We start from the raw sequence: 15,147 nt of genomic DNA, 5'->3' as shown, positions 1-15,147 counted from the left end.
CAGATCAGCCATGAACTTACTGAATGACAGTGTCAGCTCAATGGACCCCACCTGCTCCTATTACTTATCGTATTACTTAGGATTAACATAAAATAAAATTTAAAAACTGACTTATTTATTGCTTTTTCTCCGAATAAGAAACTATTTTCAAAATCAGTATGATGGCAGGTTGGATGGTTTTACATTTATTGCTATTGCTTAGTTTACAGATTAACGCAGATAACATGTTCTTATTGATAACTGGTGACCTGTGACAGCCTCTGGTTGCATTTGACAAGGAAGGAAAGTATTTTACAGGATTATGTTGCTAAGTTGGGAATCACATAGATATGGCACATCTGAACATGTTACATATAATTTAAAAAATGGCATTTAATCACATTTCTAAGAATCTAAATATTTTTAGAACAGCACAGCAGTTTGGAGGTTCTGTGCCACTGCAATGTTTACAGGGTTTGAGCTCCAATTTTGGCTCATACTTGAGTGTGCCAGGCATTCAACTGTAAGTTCTGCCAATTCTTAGCCACTGTGAGAACTGGAATGTCTTTACTGTGTGAAAAAGCTGGCCTGCTGCTATCATCTATCATGTTACACAAATTCTGTTGGTTAAGCAAGGGAGCACCTCTATTGTTATTATCTGCAGAGGGTCTCCTGACCCATTCACTCTCTTTTTGATCATAGAGATCATAAAGTCATACAGTATGGAAACAGATCCTTCGGTCCAACTTAGCCATGCCAACCAGATGTCTCAAAATGATAAGGAGAATAATCTTTCAAATACCACGTTAATGTTTGCAGGATTTCAGGCTTAGCAACTAGTGTCCTTCGATCAGATTGCCAAAAAGTTACATTTGTTTACTGTTACACAAAATACTACATCTCTTAATTTCTACTTGGCCAGTAAAGCTTAACGAGGCTGCTGTTAGTGAATGGATTTGATGCCAGATCAGTTGATAATGGGAATTATGAGCTGTTATGTGTTCACACAAGCTGTAGTTCATTCACTTCAACGTCATGCTGCTAACAGCTGGAAGGTTTATTGAGTTCTGCAAACTCCTGTACCTTGTCATTCTTTTTTATTCCATCTTACTGCTGTATGTTTTCACCTAATGAATGGCATGTAATCTCATGCATTAAATTCTGCTTTAATGACCACAACATTCTCGTTTGGCATCCTTCCATCTAATGATGCTTCAAGCTATGGTGATCAACTTCATGAAACATTGCCTGATTTGTAATAGGGAGGTGGTGTCATTGTGGTAATGTCACTGGGATAGCAATCTAAAATTCTGGGCTAATGCTCCTGGAGGACGTTTAAATCCCAGCAACAACAGTTGGGGAAATTTGACTTCAATGAAATTCTGAAATAAAAAGATTACCTTATGGTAACCGTCATCTATAATCATAAAAACTCAACTGCCTTGCAAATATCCTTTCGGGCAAAATCTGTCATCCTTACCCAGTTTGGCCAAAGGGTGACTCCAGACCCACTGTTTGGTTGACTCACAACTGAATTCTGGGTAATTAGGGAAGGGCAATGAATGATAGCCTAGCCAGCAATGCCCACATCCTGTGAATGAATTTAAGAAGAGGAGACCCACTCTGGAAAAGCTGTCTCCTCATTTGCATTTGCAATGGGCTGCCCTATTGCTTTTCTGGGTCCTCTCCTTGACCAATTGAAACGCTTTTATGAAAATTTCTATTATTACTCATCTCTTCCAATGCTACCTCAACAGTCAGCCTTCTGGGTTCATGGCTGTTAGTAGCTACCTCCCAGCTATCAGTGGTCAATGCCCACGCTTGTTATATCTTGCTTCCAGTACCCTGGCCATAGATATATGGAAGCTGAGGAGTTTATGACCCAATAGTGTATTCACCATACAGAAGGTCCTTTGGCATGTGACCATCAACTAATCAATGAATGTGGCTGAGCCAGAGCAGATGTTATTGACATAGCAACAAATTTATAGGAACACTCGAACAAGAGTAGCCCATCCAATCTGGTGAGCATACCCCGATTGAAAACATCAATGCCTTTTACCTCACCTCATTCCAGTAACTGTCATCAGAAATCTATCATATTGTGCAGATGGAATTAGCATTCTGTTGAGTTCTCACTCCACTGATGTTGCCAGACTTCGTGTGTTGCTCCATCACTTACTGTTTTTCTTTCAGATCTCCAGAATCCACAGGATTTTGCTTTTACTCATTATAATGCTGCCTTTGAAATGTGGCCCCTCTGAAAATGCAAGACTGCTTGGAGCATTGAAATCCCAAAGTATTGCTTGAAACTCCAACTTCTGCCTCAGAGTAGAGAATGCTACTGAGTCAAGCTAAATGTATTATAATAAATACCACATGCAATTTTGTTTTATATAGAACTGTATCCTGCACAGAACCTAGCTTATAAACTCAGAATATTAAACTATTCATAATAAAACCATTCGTAACACAGATATCGGGTCAGTGATTTTCCTACTCAGGGTGGGGCGTCAGCACCTGCCACATTTATTGTGCTTTATGACTGTCAGAAGGGCAATGCTCATTGATTTTGTTTATGCCAAAAGTCTTGCATGTCTCTCTTTGACCACCATTTGTGTTTTACTGAATATTTGTCAGACTGACATGTTAGGTGATATGATGCAGATGCTGTTGCTATCCTGCTACCTTCTTACTGCTGTAAGATGACATACATCCCTGAAGGCTGATTTGAGCAATTTGTACTTACTATGAAAGATCTCCTGGGAATTCAGACTGAAAAGGTCATATGTAAAAGCTTCTAGCTGAGTAACAAAAAATATGAAAAGGAAATTCTGCTTCATTGTCCCTTTTCAGTCATCTAATATTATAAAGAACTAAGTTAAGTAATTGTTTTAAAAAGTAACACAAAGTCAGAGCTTTTTGTCTTGCATTCCTCAGGACTAGGATGCAACAAATCACACTTGGAGAAAGAAAGCCAATTTGAGGTTAAGAAGAGACTGCTGATTTATTGGGCCATCATTGGCACGTAAGTACATCAGGGAAGATTCAGTGTGAACTAAGATTGACATTTAACTGTCCCTGCTGTATCTTTGACTTACACATCATTTCAGCAGTGCCTAAGGACTTGGCTCAACAGAAAATGACATACGACTTTGCTATTAATGTCTATTATTCCTGAATCATGGATTTATCAACTATTACTACACGAAGTAGGCCATTTGGTTAGTTACAGCCTGAGAAGGTAATACAAGTCATTCTGCTATAACGCGTGCTTCATTAATGCAAATTTGCGATAACACAATTAATGAATTGGGGATACTGTTTCTATAGTGCGAAGTTTTAACGTATGTATTAGTTATAACGTGATTCCAGCTCAATTAGTTAAGCGATGCTGTTATTACGCAATTTTCTTATAACATTGGTTTGCAGGAGAACGGAACTACCGCATTATAGCAGAACCAACTGTAATTGGGCTTCCTCTTGTTCCATAATAAAGCTAAACAGCAAATATTGGGATTTTTGGCCTAAAAATGAAAGATTACAACATTTGTACAAATTTTCATGTGATTTCCTTAGCAAGACATTTGCTACTCTTGCCCTTCTTGGTAATTTGAGGTCATGGACTTGAATGGTGCTGAAGTAAGTGATGGAGAAGCTGGATATTGACCATAATGATGAAAGTGCCAATGTGCTGTTCTGGATGGTGTGAGGACCTTTTAAACATTGTTGCTGCTGCTTATGTGCAGTGAAGTGCTGATGATCAATCTTCTAGCTTGAGCACTTAAATAGTGTTACAGTTTATCCTGAGGAAATTTCAAAGCACTTCGAAACAAATTGATTATGAAGCATAGTTATTGATTTTTTTTCACTCTAAGATAACACCTGCCAGCTTACTGACATTTCATGTGTAACCCTTCTTCAGGACTGGGGGTGGGTTCAGGGGGAGCTGCAGATAAATGGGGAGGTGGGGGCAGGGTGGTGAAGTGGGGAAAGGTGAAGACAGGTAGATGGTATGACCTGGTTGATCAATGGGAGGATTGAATCCAGTTGGTGTCAGGGAACAGCGGAAGGAGGGTGGAGGGGCTGGGAAGAGAATCAGGGGACGGGGAGGGATTATTTGAAATTGGAGAACTCAATGTTGAGTCCTCCAGGTTGTAGGCTGCCAAGGCAGAAGATAAGGTATTATTCCTTCAATTGGAGCTGTAGTTTGTTTTGGCAATGGAGGAGACCAAGGATAGTCATGCCGGAGAGGGAGTGGTCGGGGGAATTGAAATGGGCAGTGACTGAGAGATCCGGTCGCGATGCTCGGCTGCAATGCTCGGTTAGACGTTCCCTAAGTTTACGTTTAGTCCCCCTGATATAGAGAAGACCACATTGACAGCACCTGATGCAATAAACTATCCCCAATCCATTGACCCCCTTCCCAGCCCCTCCCCATCTTTTCGACTCCTCCCTGCTACCAACTGGATTCATTCCTCCCATTGACCAACTAGGTCATACCCTCCATCTGTCTTCACCTATCCCAACTTCACCACCTTGCTCCCACCTCTCCCTTTGTTTGGAGCTCCCCCCCACCCCTACTTCCATTCCTGAAGAAGGGTTACACCCGAAACGTTGACTTCTCCACCTCCTGAAACTGCCAGGCTTGCTGTGTTCTTCCAGCCTCCTGCCTGTCTACTTTGGATTCCAGCATCTGCAGTATTTTTGTCTCTATTCAAGCTTACTGACATTGGCAAAAATAGCATCCCATTGGAAGACAGGAGCAAAACTAGCAGAAGAAGAATCAGTTCTGAAAGAGAGATTGAAAAGTCATCTATCTGATTTATTGTAATGTTTTGACACAATCTAAACGTTCATCTATTTTAGGATGATGTAATATTCTGAACCCATAAGTAACCATATTTTAAATTGTAATTAATTCTAAAATATTGCCAGTTAAGGATTCAGAATATTGCATCATTCTAAAATAGATGAACTTTTAGATTATGCCAAAGCATTACAATAAATCAGATAGATTTTGATGATCTAAGTGGAATCAAATGATTAATATCCTTATGTTGATGTTAATATGCATCAGTTCTCTTCAGTGAAAATCATTAATGCAGTCTGTGCTTTGGACACTTTGACCAGTTTATGCATTAAAAACACTTTATACAAGTGTTCTTATCGGTGTGATGGGCAATGGGACACAGAATTCAGTTTGTGGTTTAACTTAATTTTATTAACAAAATATTCCTTATTAAAACATCATGTGAGCATTTCCCAAATTCCCACAATAATTACCATCCATATAGCTCTATCTGTCTGAGCAAGGATAGTACGTGCAATGATCCACATGTTCGAGCTGGGCTGTTGGCATCTACTTCCTCCCTGACCTAGGGCTGTCTATCTTCCCCAAAGGTGGGCCTCACAGGTCATGGTGGATCTTCCCCTGGATCTTTTTGGTTGTTACACCGTTTTCTGCCACAAGTCTTCGCTGTATCTTCACTGAGGGGGTAACTCCCAGGCGTGTATTTTTATCCCCCTCACCACCCATCCCTGGCTTTACAGAATATTCTGTGGACCTTTGGCCAATGGGGTCATGTGCTGGATTCAAAGCATCCAAAATGGGGTTACACCAACACCCTTTGCTGTTGTCATGATGGAAGGTGTAAAGTACACATACTCAGGCATTCAAGATGCCAGAATGTCTGATCGACACTTCTTCAGGACATAACCCTTAGGCTGGTTGTAACTGGTTCCCCCTGAAATGTTGTGACCTCTGTGATCTCAGTCTCCACTATTGGGTGTAGCTGCTGGCTACTGTTTAATTTAGTTTAGCCAATTTTCTGTCAGGCCTGACTTGTCTGGCTGTGGGTCAACTTAGAAATTCTAATTCTGGGGCCATGGCTGCTTGACCATATTAAGCATATAACTGGCAGCCCGTAAGAATAAAAAAAAGTCTCTAGCAAACAAAATACTGTCCGATTTAATAAGCAACTTCAAAGTGTCAACCATTAAGAAAACTGAGAAACATCAGAAAATTATGTACCTCAACCTTTTAACTTAGTTTAGCTGCAATCATATAACTTTTATTTTCAGCATAACCAAAGCCCACACTTCTGTTTGTAATAGAACTGTCAACGTTTCTGCCAGAGTGCGGGGTAATAAGTTGAAGACATATTTCAAACGTTATTACTGCCAAGTTTCCAAATTCCTACTGTGAGACATCAAAATAAAGAATAGCTATTGTACATCAGAAGTAAAGTCAGAATGGTGGACAGCAAATATCCAGGTATCATCAATGCCAGTCTACTGTTGGCCACCAGGAGGCATAATCCAAGCACTGTAAATACGATGATGCCAGCTTCATCTTTCTGAAACGCAATCCAGCATATGTGCTTTGAAAGTGGCAGAATTCATCCCATTGAGGCAAGTGCGGATGACAGCAGGCAGGAGACCCGAACTTATCACCTCTTGGCTTGTATTCAAGTGCTGATCAATTTGAGCAACAACTACTGGTTCAAAGAAAGCTTTTAATAGGTGGAGACTTACGTGGAATTTTGAGTGTTTTTAAGTTTTATTTCAACAAGGCTAAAAACATTGCTAAGTTTTAAATGTTCTTGGCAAATCTACACTTTAAAGTTACCCTCAGTAGGAGCAAACTACTATCGTTTATTGATTTTGTAAATTATTGTCTTAATTTATATGCAGGCATTCTTAAGCAGTGTTTCTGATGGAGATGAGGAATCTGTGATAAATCACAGCCTTTGCTATACTTGCCTGGCTGCGTCTGTCACCAGGCCTGGTCGGAGTGTAATCAGAGCCTTCCCTGGTTGGCTATCAATGCCCAGCAATCACTAAGGATTAATTAAATGCTGATATGAAACCCAGATGTGAACAGTAAAATAGAAAACCATAGAAAGCATCTTTTGGGGAAATACGAAGGGGAGTTTAATTTGCCCACCCAGGAGAAAGAAGCAAATTGGAAGAGAAAAGATTTACAGCACATTGGGAGTGAAATCTGGAAAGCTAATTTCCTTGCTTAGTAGATAATTAGGGATGATGACAAGTTGGACTTTGTGGATTTTTGACACTGCTAGAGTACTCCAAGAGCTGGCAAACAAATTGTGTCAGTGTTCACTTCAGAATTAAGCCAGCCTTTCTACTATGTGCATTATGGTGAAGATGATAAATTATCTTTTTAAGACTGGCCTTTTAAGACTGGCCTGCAGTAGATTTTAATTCTCTTCACAATAGATGCAGAAAGTTTATTCAGCACTGGAAAAGTATGACAGGTTCAATTGATTTAGGTAGCAAAACTAAAAAATGTTGATGCTAGGACAACTACCCGAAAGTTTGCATTGTGCTGCACAGTCCCATTAGAGCTAATGGCAGCATCGTGAAATTTGGCCACTGAGCTCAGTTGACTATGTGTTATTCTAAAACTGTGGCTACAAGATGCTGCTCCAGAGGTGGCTTGCTGATCTTAATTAGAAGATAGCAAGAGAGTACAGCTTAGGTACTGAGGGAGGCAGAGGGCAATATAGAAGCAAGTAATGTTCCATATGGTGGGCCATGGATTCAATGTGGATTCTGGAGGAGCCTGATCTTCCTGACTCCAAAATATACTTGGTGACTGTGGCCACATGCAATCAAGTTGTGCATCAAGCGATTCAAGCTAGAGTTAAGTGCCCTCCATATGCATGTGCCTTGCTCCCAGTGCCTGTTTAAGAAATGTCTCTGCAGTAACCCTGACCAATATGGCAGGAGGCTTACCTCCAGAAAAGCTTACCTCCAGCATGAAATGAACATGAGCAAATGGTCCACTTAGTTGACTGATTTATGTCTGTACAACAGTCCCGACACAATCCAGTATCTAAATACATCAATAACAATTTTCATAGTGAATAATGGTGATAATTTCTGAACAAATTCATCCATTCGATGGAGGCCAGGCATGTCTGCAGGCTAGTTAGTTCTTTTGATACCCTCAGCAGTTCAGCCAATAGGTTGCAGCCCTAATTAGATTAGATTAGATTCCCTACAGTGTGGAAACAGGCCCTTCAGCCCAACCAGTCCACACAGACCCTCCAAAGAGTAACCCACCTAGACCCAGTTCCCTCTGACTAATGCACCTAACACTATAGGCAATTTAGCATGGCCAATTCACCTAACCTGCACATCTTTGTGACTGTGGGAGGAAACCGGAGTACCCGGAGTAAACCCATGCAGACACGGGGAGAATGTGCAAACTCCACACAGACAGTCTCCTGAGGCTGGAATCGAACCTGGGACCCTGGTGCTGTGAGGCAGCAGTGCTAACCACGAGCCACCGTGCTGTCCCGTGTGTCACCATAAAGGATACATTACAAGGGGCTCTTAGTTATGTGGAGGCTTTTTACTGGCATGAGGGCCTTAAGTATTTGCCTCCCACTTCACAGTAAACTAACTAGCCACAATGAACCACGCAACTGCCACTTGACAATTAACATCGCCATGTTGGCAAAGTGCTGACAGACATCAAAAATGTGCAGCAGGTGATCTCACCAAAGTTCTGAGGCTGAATTCCTTGAATCCTTTGCAGAAACGGAGATGCAAATCAATTTCAATAAGAAAATTAAATATCACAGCTGTAAGCATAGTGACGGAGAGAATTAGAAATAATAATTGAGAAAAGATAAACAACAAGTAATACATTTGCAAAGATCTGAACAGAGAAATTAATACCAATTCAGAAAAATATAACTAGGAGTAAGAAAGAATTTTGGTAATACGGGCCAACCAGTACCAATATTGTTAATGAAGGTTACAGAGGCTCTGAGAATATCTGACCTGCGTGAGTTAGAGAATCTGAATTATATCCAACAATCAATCGACATTAGAATTGAGCTTCAAAAGATAAATTGCCATCATCATTCTTGCAAGTAAAAGTCATCCTGCTGTAACGTGCATTTTGTCAATGCAAATTCACTGTAACACGATTGATGAATGGGGAATGCTGTTTCTCTAGTGCAAATTTTTAAAACATGTGTTGGCTATAGCGCGATCGCATTGCCAACACTTTAAGTGTTATTTGTATTGCGCGATTCTTGTGTAGTGTGGGGTCGCACAGGAATGCGACTATTGTGACTATAGAAGAAATGACTGTGTATAGCTTGCTTAGAGGATGAAATGAGTGAGGCAGCTGCATGGGAAGGGCAGTTTGTGGTCATTAGATGAAAGACACCTTATTAGGTAGAGGAAAAGGCAGAGAGAATGAACATTGTCTTGTAAATGGAGAAGATTGTATATGAGGTGACTTTTGGAGACTTTGATGAAGGCTCAAGGAAAGAGAGTATAAAGGGAAGAGATTGAAAGAGTATCTGTGGCAAGACACAAGAACAAAGAATCAGTTGGGCAACCGGGAGGTGATATCCTGTTGAATGGGATGCACAGGGAAGAGAGAGCGAGTATGTATTCCCACATAAAATATGTAATTCCTGTGAGCATTCGCACAAAAGACTTACTGTGGATATTAAATTTGATTTCAGAATTGGGCAGCAACCAAAGTTGCTGTGTAGTCACAGTGCATTAGTTACTAAGAGTAGAGGGTAGAAGACTAATTTAAACTAAATCCATTTAGTACATAAATAGGCAACACATAACATAAATGAAAATGAGTTTCATTTGAAAGGATAAATAGATGTATTCATAAGACACATCAGAATTTTCTCAGGCTTTTATGACACCTATATGAAAATGTAAAAGTATAAGATTTTCAGCCTTCCAAAGCTCACTCTACTTTTGAATAAATTAGGTTGAGGTAATTGCATAAAACAGGACACTTTCTCCTCGGTAGGTGTCCTGCAGCTATCACAGGTGGAAATTAAACATTCTGGCGAATGAGCAAAATATGAACACCCAAACATCTGCTAACACCATATTCTGCAGTGCCAATATTAATATTTAAAGAAAAATACAGCCATATCTTCTTTCATGTCAGGAACAGGAGACCATTAATATTTTTCAAATTTTAAATTTTAGCCAATGGCAGTGCATTAGCACTCTCAGTCAATATTATCCAAATCAAGCAAGTGGCTTCATTCCATGATGTAAAAGCTAGGGAATCAAGTGCAATAACAAGGAGTGGCAAACATCTTGATCTTTTCCCCAGTGTCCATTTTCATAAGAAATAAAGGATGCAAAAATCAGATCAGTAGCGCCACTGCCACTTATCACCCCCATGGGTGGTAGAGAGAGAGAAAGAGAGATAGTGTTGGAGAAAGAGAGAAAGAGACTGCGAGATCATGTGCATGTATGTGTGTGTTGCATATACCTTTCCTTTAAGACTAGATCCTGAGCATGTGTATTGGAGCTATATATACTGTGTTGGAAACTATCCCTTTAATGTTAATGTTCATTCATTTGACCTGATTTTACTACACAGTGGTTATAGTGACCATATCCACAAAACCAGAGGCAAGTGGCAAGGAGAGCCTATAGGTGCCATTTCTCTGCCCATTGCCCCATCTGGTCAAGATCCTGTTGTAATCTGAGGTAACTCTCTTCGTTATCCACTACACCTCCACTTTTGGTGTCATCTGCAAACTTACTAACTGTACCTCTTATGCTCGCATCCAAATCATTTATGTAAATGACAAAAAGTAGAGGACCCAGCAACGATCCTTGTGGCACTCCACTGGTCACAGGTCTCCAGTCTGAAAAACAACCCTCCACCATCACCCTCTGTCTTCTACCTTTGAGCCAGTTCTGTATCCAAATGGCTAGTTCTCCCTGTATTCCATGAGATCGAACCTTGCTAATCAGTCTCCCATGGGGAACCTTGTCAAACGCCTTACTGAAGTCCATATAGATCACATATACCACTCTGCCCTCATCAATCCTCTTTGTTACTTCTTCAAAAAACTCAATCATGTTTGTACGACATGATTTCCCACGCATAAAGCCAAGTTGACTATTCCTCATCAGTCCTTGCCTTTCCAAATACATGTACGTTCTGTCCCTCAGGATTCCTTCCAACAACTTACCCACCACCGAGGTCAGGCTCACTGGTCTATAGTTCCCTGGCTTGTCCTTACCACTCTTCTTAAACAGTGGCACCACGTTTACCAACGTCCAGTCTTCCGGTACCTCACCTGTGACTATCGATGATATAAATATCTCAGCATGAGGCCCAGCAATCACTTCTCTAGCTTCCCACAGAGTTCTTGGGTACACCTGTTCAGGTCCTGTTAGCATTAGCTTCTTTTGAAAAGTGACTATGAATAAATGATAATGAAAATACAGAGCTTAAGCAAGTTCAAATATTTAGCTGAGATTAAGAGTAATTGACATGTTCTGAATCTGTGACTATTGTGCAATTTCTTTCCAGCCTGAAGACCAAAGTGCTGGGCACAAACATCTTATACATCTTATTCTGTGAGTCTATTCCCTCGTTTAAGATTGTGAAGGTGGTCATAAGTTCTCTTCTTGAACTGCTGCCATGCATGTCTATGATGGGGAAGTCAATTAGTTCATCACTTAGCTAAAATGTCTTTATCTGACTCTTAAAATATTAGATTCTGATTTTTATGAAAGCAGGTCAGACATTCACATGACCATAAACTGAAATTAATTTTTCCTCTGTTCTGGAACCTATGTTTGCAAACAAGAATAATTCATCATGCACCTTCATCTCAACTCTGCGGAAGAAAAGGCACCAGTATTGGAAATTCCAGAAGCTTCCAGCAGTAGCAAGTGTGTCACTGTTTGTGAGTGCACGATAGCATGACAGCAGCATTATAGATGCATTGTGGATACATAATAAGATCAGCAGCAGAAAATTGCATGAAATAACTTGCTCACAGGCAGAAAGCCACCATGAAACCTAACTAAAATTACACTTAGTCATTTTTTGGTAAAATTCAGCTCATTGGCTGAGATGGGCTACCCAATTCTGAACTTTAACCTTTTATTTGCTCTAGTTTTCAATGTTGGCTGAGTACTTTCCAGATGCTTTTTTGGCCAATTCACTGCTGTGGTTAGTTTTTCTCGGAAATTTAACACATGGGTCAGAAGTGTAGTCTCTGATATTCGCTTTATAATTTGTTTTTGTTTGATTAATTGAAGGGTTCTCTCAATTGATTCTCTTCTGTCAGTTCTCAAGAATTGAATCTTGTGGATTCATTAGGGAAAAAAACAAATGCTAAGGAGCAACAAGGGAATTCCTTTATTCCAATTACTCAGACAATCCTACATATTAAGTTTTAGTTGTGCTTTTAATGTTTGATGTCATCTTTTAAATGCTGTTTAAGATTGTGGATGATATGAAGACAAAAAGAGTTTAATTCCCAAACTATTCATTATTCCCTTGAATACTTGCAACATGAAATTTGTATGATCCCCAATTTGTTACAATTCCAGATGGGATATCTTAATATCACTGTTGAGGAGGGCTGAATTGACTCCCGTTCTTTCTTCAACCCCCCCCCACCCCAATTGACTACAACAACATTAATACAAAAAGGATTTCTCTTCCTTTGTGTATACCTTTCCCCCAGACCTCTCGTTAAAAGGAGCCAATTTAACGAGACTTTCTTGAATTAACAAAAAAGAATGAGTTTTTTAATTGCTAAAGACGAGAAGAATTGGTAATGCAATACCCATACGCACAACTTAGATATGTGTGGTGAGTCCAAAAATAAAATTAAAAATCCATTATACGGATAAATCTCTGATTTGGTCATGAAGTACAGATAAGATGACCTTATGCAATTTTGGTTTGCACCCACAATGTTTACATTGGCAATTAAACAGGCAATTTTTGAGATTCCTGGTTTTGTAGGCTGATGGAAGTTCCTTTGTCCTGTTGCCTTTTTTTTAACTGTTTTGCTGCTCTTGGAGTGAGAGAACACTGGGATGACTAGGGGTTAGGTTTTTGACTGATCTTCGAACCTGGCCTGGTATACATGAGAACATTCAGACCCACCAGTCCATGAGCTTAAGCTGGCTTAAGAACTGCTACCCTGTATATTCTTCCAATGGAAAAACACAAAATGTGTCCACAGATTGGGACATAATCCACAGGGGTGGCTTGCTATTGAGCAGTGTGTTATCAATCCCTTGTCATCTTTGTCATCACAAGAGATCACTGTCTTTGAAATCTTTAGATGTTTCATCTCATTGGTTCCATGCAGACGTTTTTTAATACCTGCAGTTATTATCTCTTTAACTGCTCCTTTTAAAAAAATATATCTATTTTGGAAATAAGGATTAAAAAGTCAACAATACTTCAGGTTCCGACCCGTGGTCATAACAAATCTGAACCCTGATTTGATTGCAGTTCCTTGGGTATCTACCTTTCCTTAGATAATATCTACCTTTTAAAAATAAACTAGCTTTTCAATGACTACTTTTGCCATAATTTTCTTCAAAGGTAGAGCTTTAACATTTTGTTGAAATACTCATAATTATTATAAGATTCTGATTCTAACTCCTGGTCTTAGGCAATTTAGTCAATCTATGAAGCTACTGAACAGCCCTTCAAAAAGTCAGGGTGCTAGAATTAAATATGCACATTTAATAGAAAGTGGGGGCTTCCCCACTATCTGAGAAGTACGAGATGTCTTGTAAGCCTATTCAACCTCTCCTTATAGCTGAAATCCTCTAATCCTGGCAAAATCCTTGTACATCTTTTCTGAACCCTTTCAAGTTTCACAACATCTTTTCGATAGGAAGGAGACCAGAATTGCACACAATATTCCAACAGTAGCCTAACCAATATCCTGTACAGCCGCAACATGACCTCCTTACTCATACTCAACACTCTGACCAATAGATATGAGGGGCATGGATAGGATAAATTGACAAAGTTTTCCCTGGGGTAGGGGAGTCCAAAACTAGAGGGCGTAGGTTTAGGGTGAGAGGGGAAAGATATAAAAGTGACCTAAGGGGCAACTTTTTCACGCAGAGGGTGGGAAGTGTATGGAATGAGCTGCCAGAGAAAGTGATGGAGGCTGGTACAATTGCAACATTTAAAAGGTATCTGAACGGGTATATGAATAGGAAGGGTTTGGAGGGCTATGGGCCGAATGCTGGCAGATGGGACTAGATTGGGTTGGGATATCTGGTTGGCATGGACAAGTTGGACTAAAAGGTCTGTACGTCTCTATGACTATAAAATCTGACCAAATCTTTATATATTCCTGGCCAATGGAATTATGGCTTGCTTTTGGAATTTTGTGAGCCACTTATAAAATCTTACTATGATACTCATGTGGAACCTGATTAGAACATAGAACATAGAACAGTACAGCACAGAACAGGCCCTTCAGCCCACGATGTTGTGCCAACCACTGATCCTCATGTATGCACCCTCAAATTTCTGTGACCATATCATGTCCAGTAGTCTCTTAAATGTCCCCAATGACCTTGCTTCCACAACTGCTGCTGGCAACGCATTCCATGCTCTCACAACTCTCTGTGTAAAGAACCCGCCTCTGACATTCTCTCTATACTTTTCTCCAACCAGCTTAAAACTATGACCCCTCGTGTTAGTCATTTCTGCCCTGGGAAATAGTCTCTGGCTATCGACTCTATCTATGCCTCTCACTATCTTGTATACCTCAATTAGGTCCCCTCTTCTCCTCCTTTTCTTCAATGAAAAAAGTCCGAGCTCAGCCAACCTCTCTTTATAAGATAAGCCCTCCAGTCCAGGCAGCATCCTGGTAAATCTCCTCTGAACCCTCTCCAAAGCATCCACATTTTTCCTATAATAGGGCGACCAGAACTGGATGCAGTATTCCAAGTGCGGTCTAACCAAAGTTTTATAGAGCTGCAACAAGATCTCACAACTCTTAAACTCCATCCCCCTGTTAATGAAAGCCAAAACACCATATACTTTCTTAACAACCCTGTCCACTTGGGTGGCCATTTTAAGGGATCTATGTACCTGCACACCAAGATCCCTCTGTTCCTCCACACTGCCAAGAATCCTATCCTTAATCCTGTACTCAGCTTTCAAATTCAACCTTCCAAAATGCATTACCTCGCATTTATCCAGGTTGAATTCCATCTGCCACCTCTCAGCCCATCTCTGCATCCTGTCAATGTCCCGTTGCAGCCTACAACAGCCCTCTATACTGTCAACGACACCTCCAAACTTTGTGGCGTCTGCAAACTTGCTGACCCATCCTTCAATCTCCT

The sequence above is a fragment of the Chiloscyllium plagiosum genome, unplaced genomic scaffold (genome assembly GCF_037043375.1).
Source record: "Chiloscyllium plagiosum isolate Xiang-an unplaced genomic scaffold, Cpla_swu_hap1 HiC_scaffold_17, whole genome shotgun sequence".
Classification (NCBI taxonomy): domain Eukaryota; kingdom Metazoa; phylum Chordata; class Chondrichthyes; order Orectolobiformes; family Hemiscylliidae; genus Chiloscyllium; species Chiloscyllium plagiosum.
The sequence above is the reverse complement of the archived record's forward strand: the minus strand, read 5'-3'. Positions refer to the sequence as shown.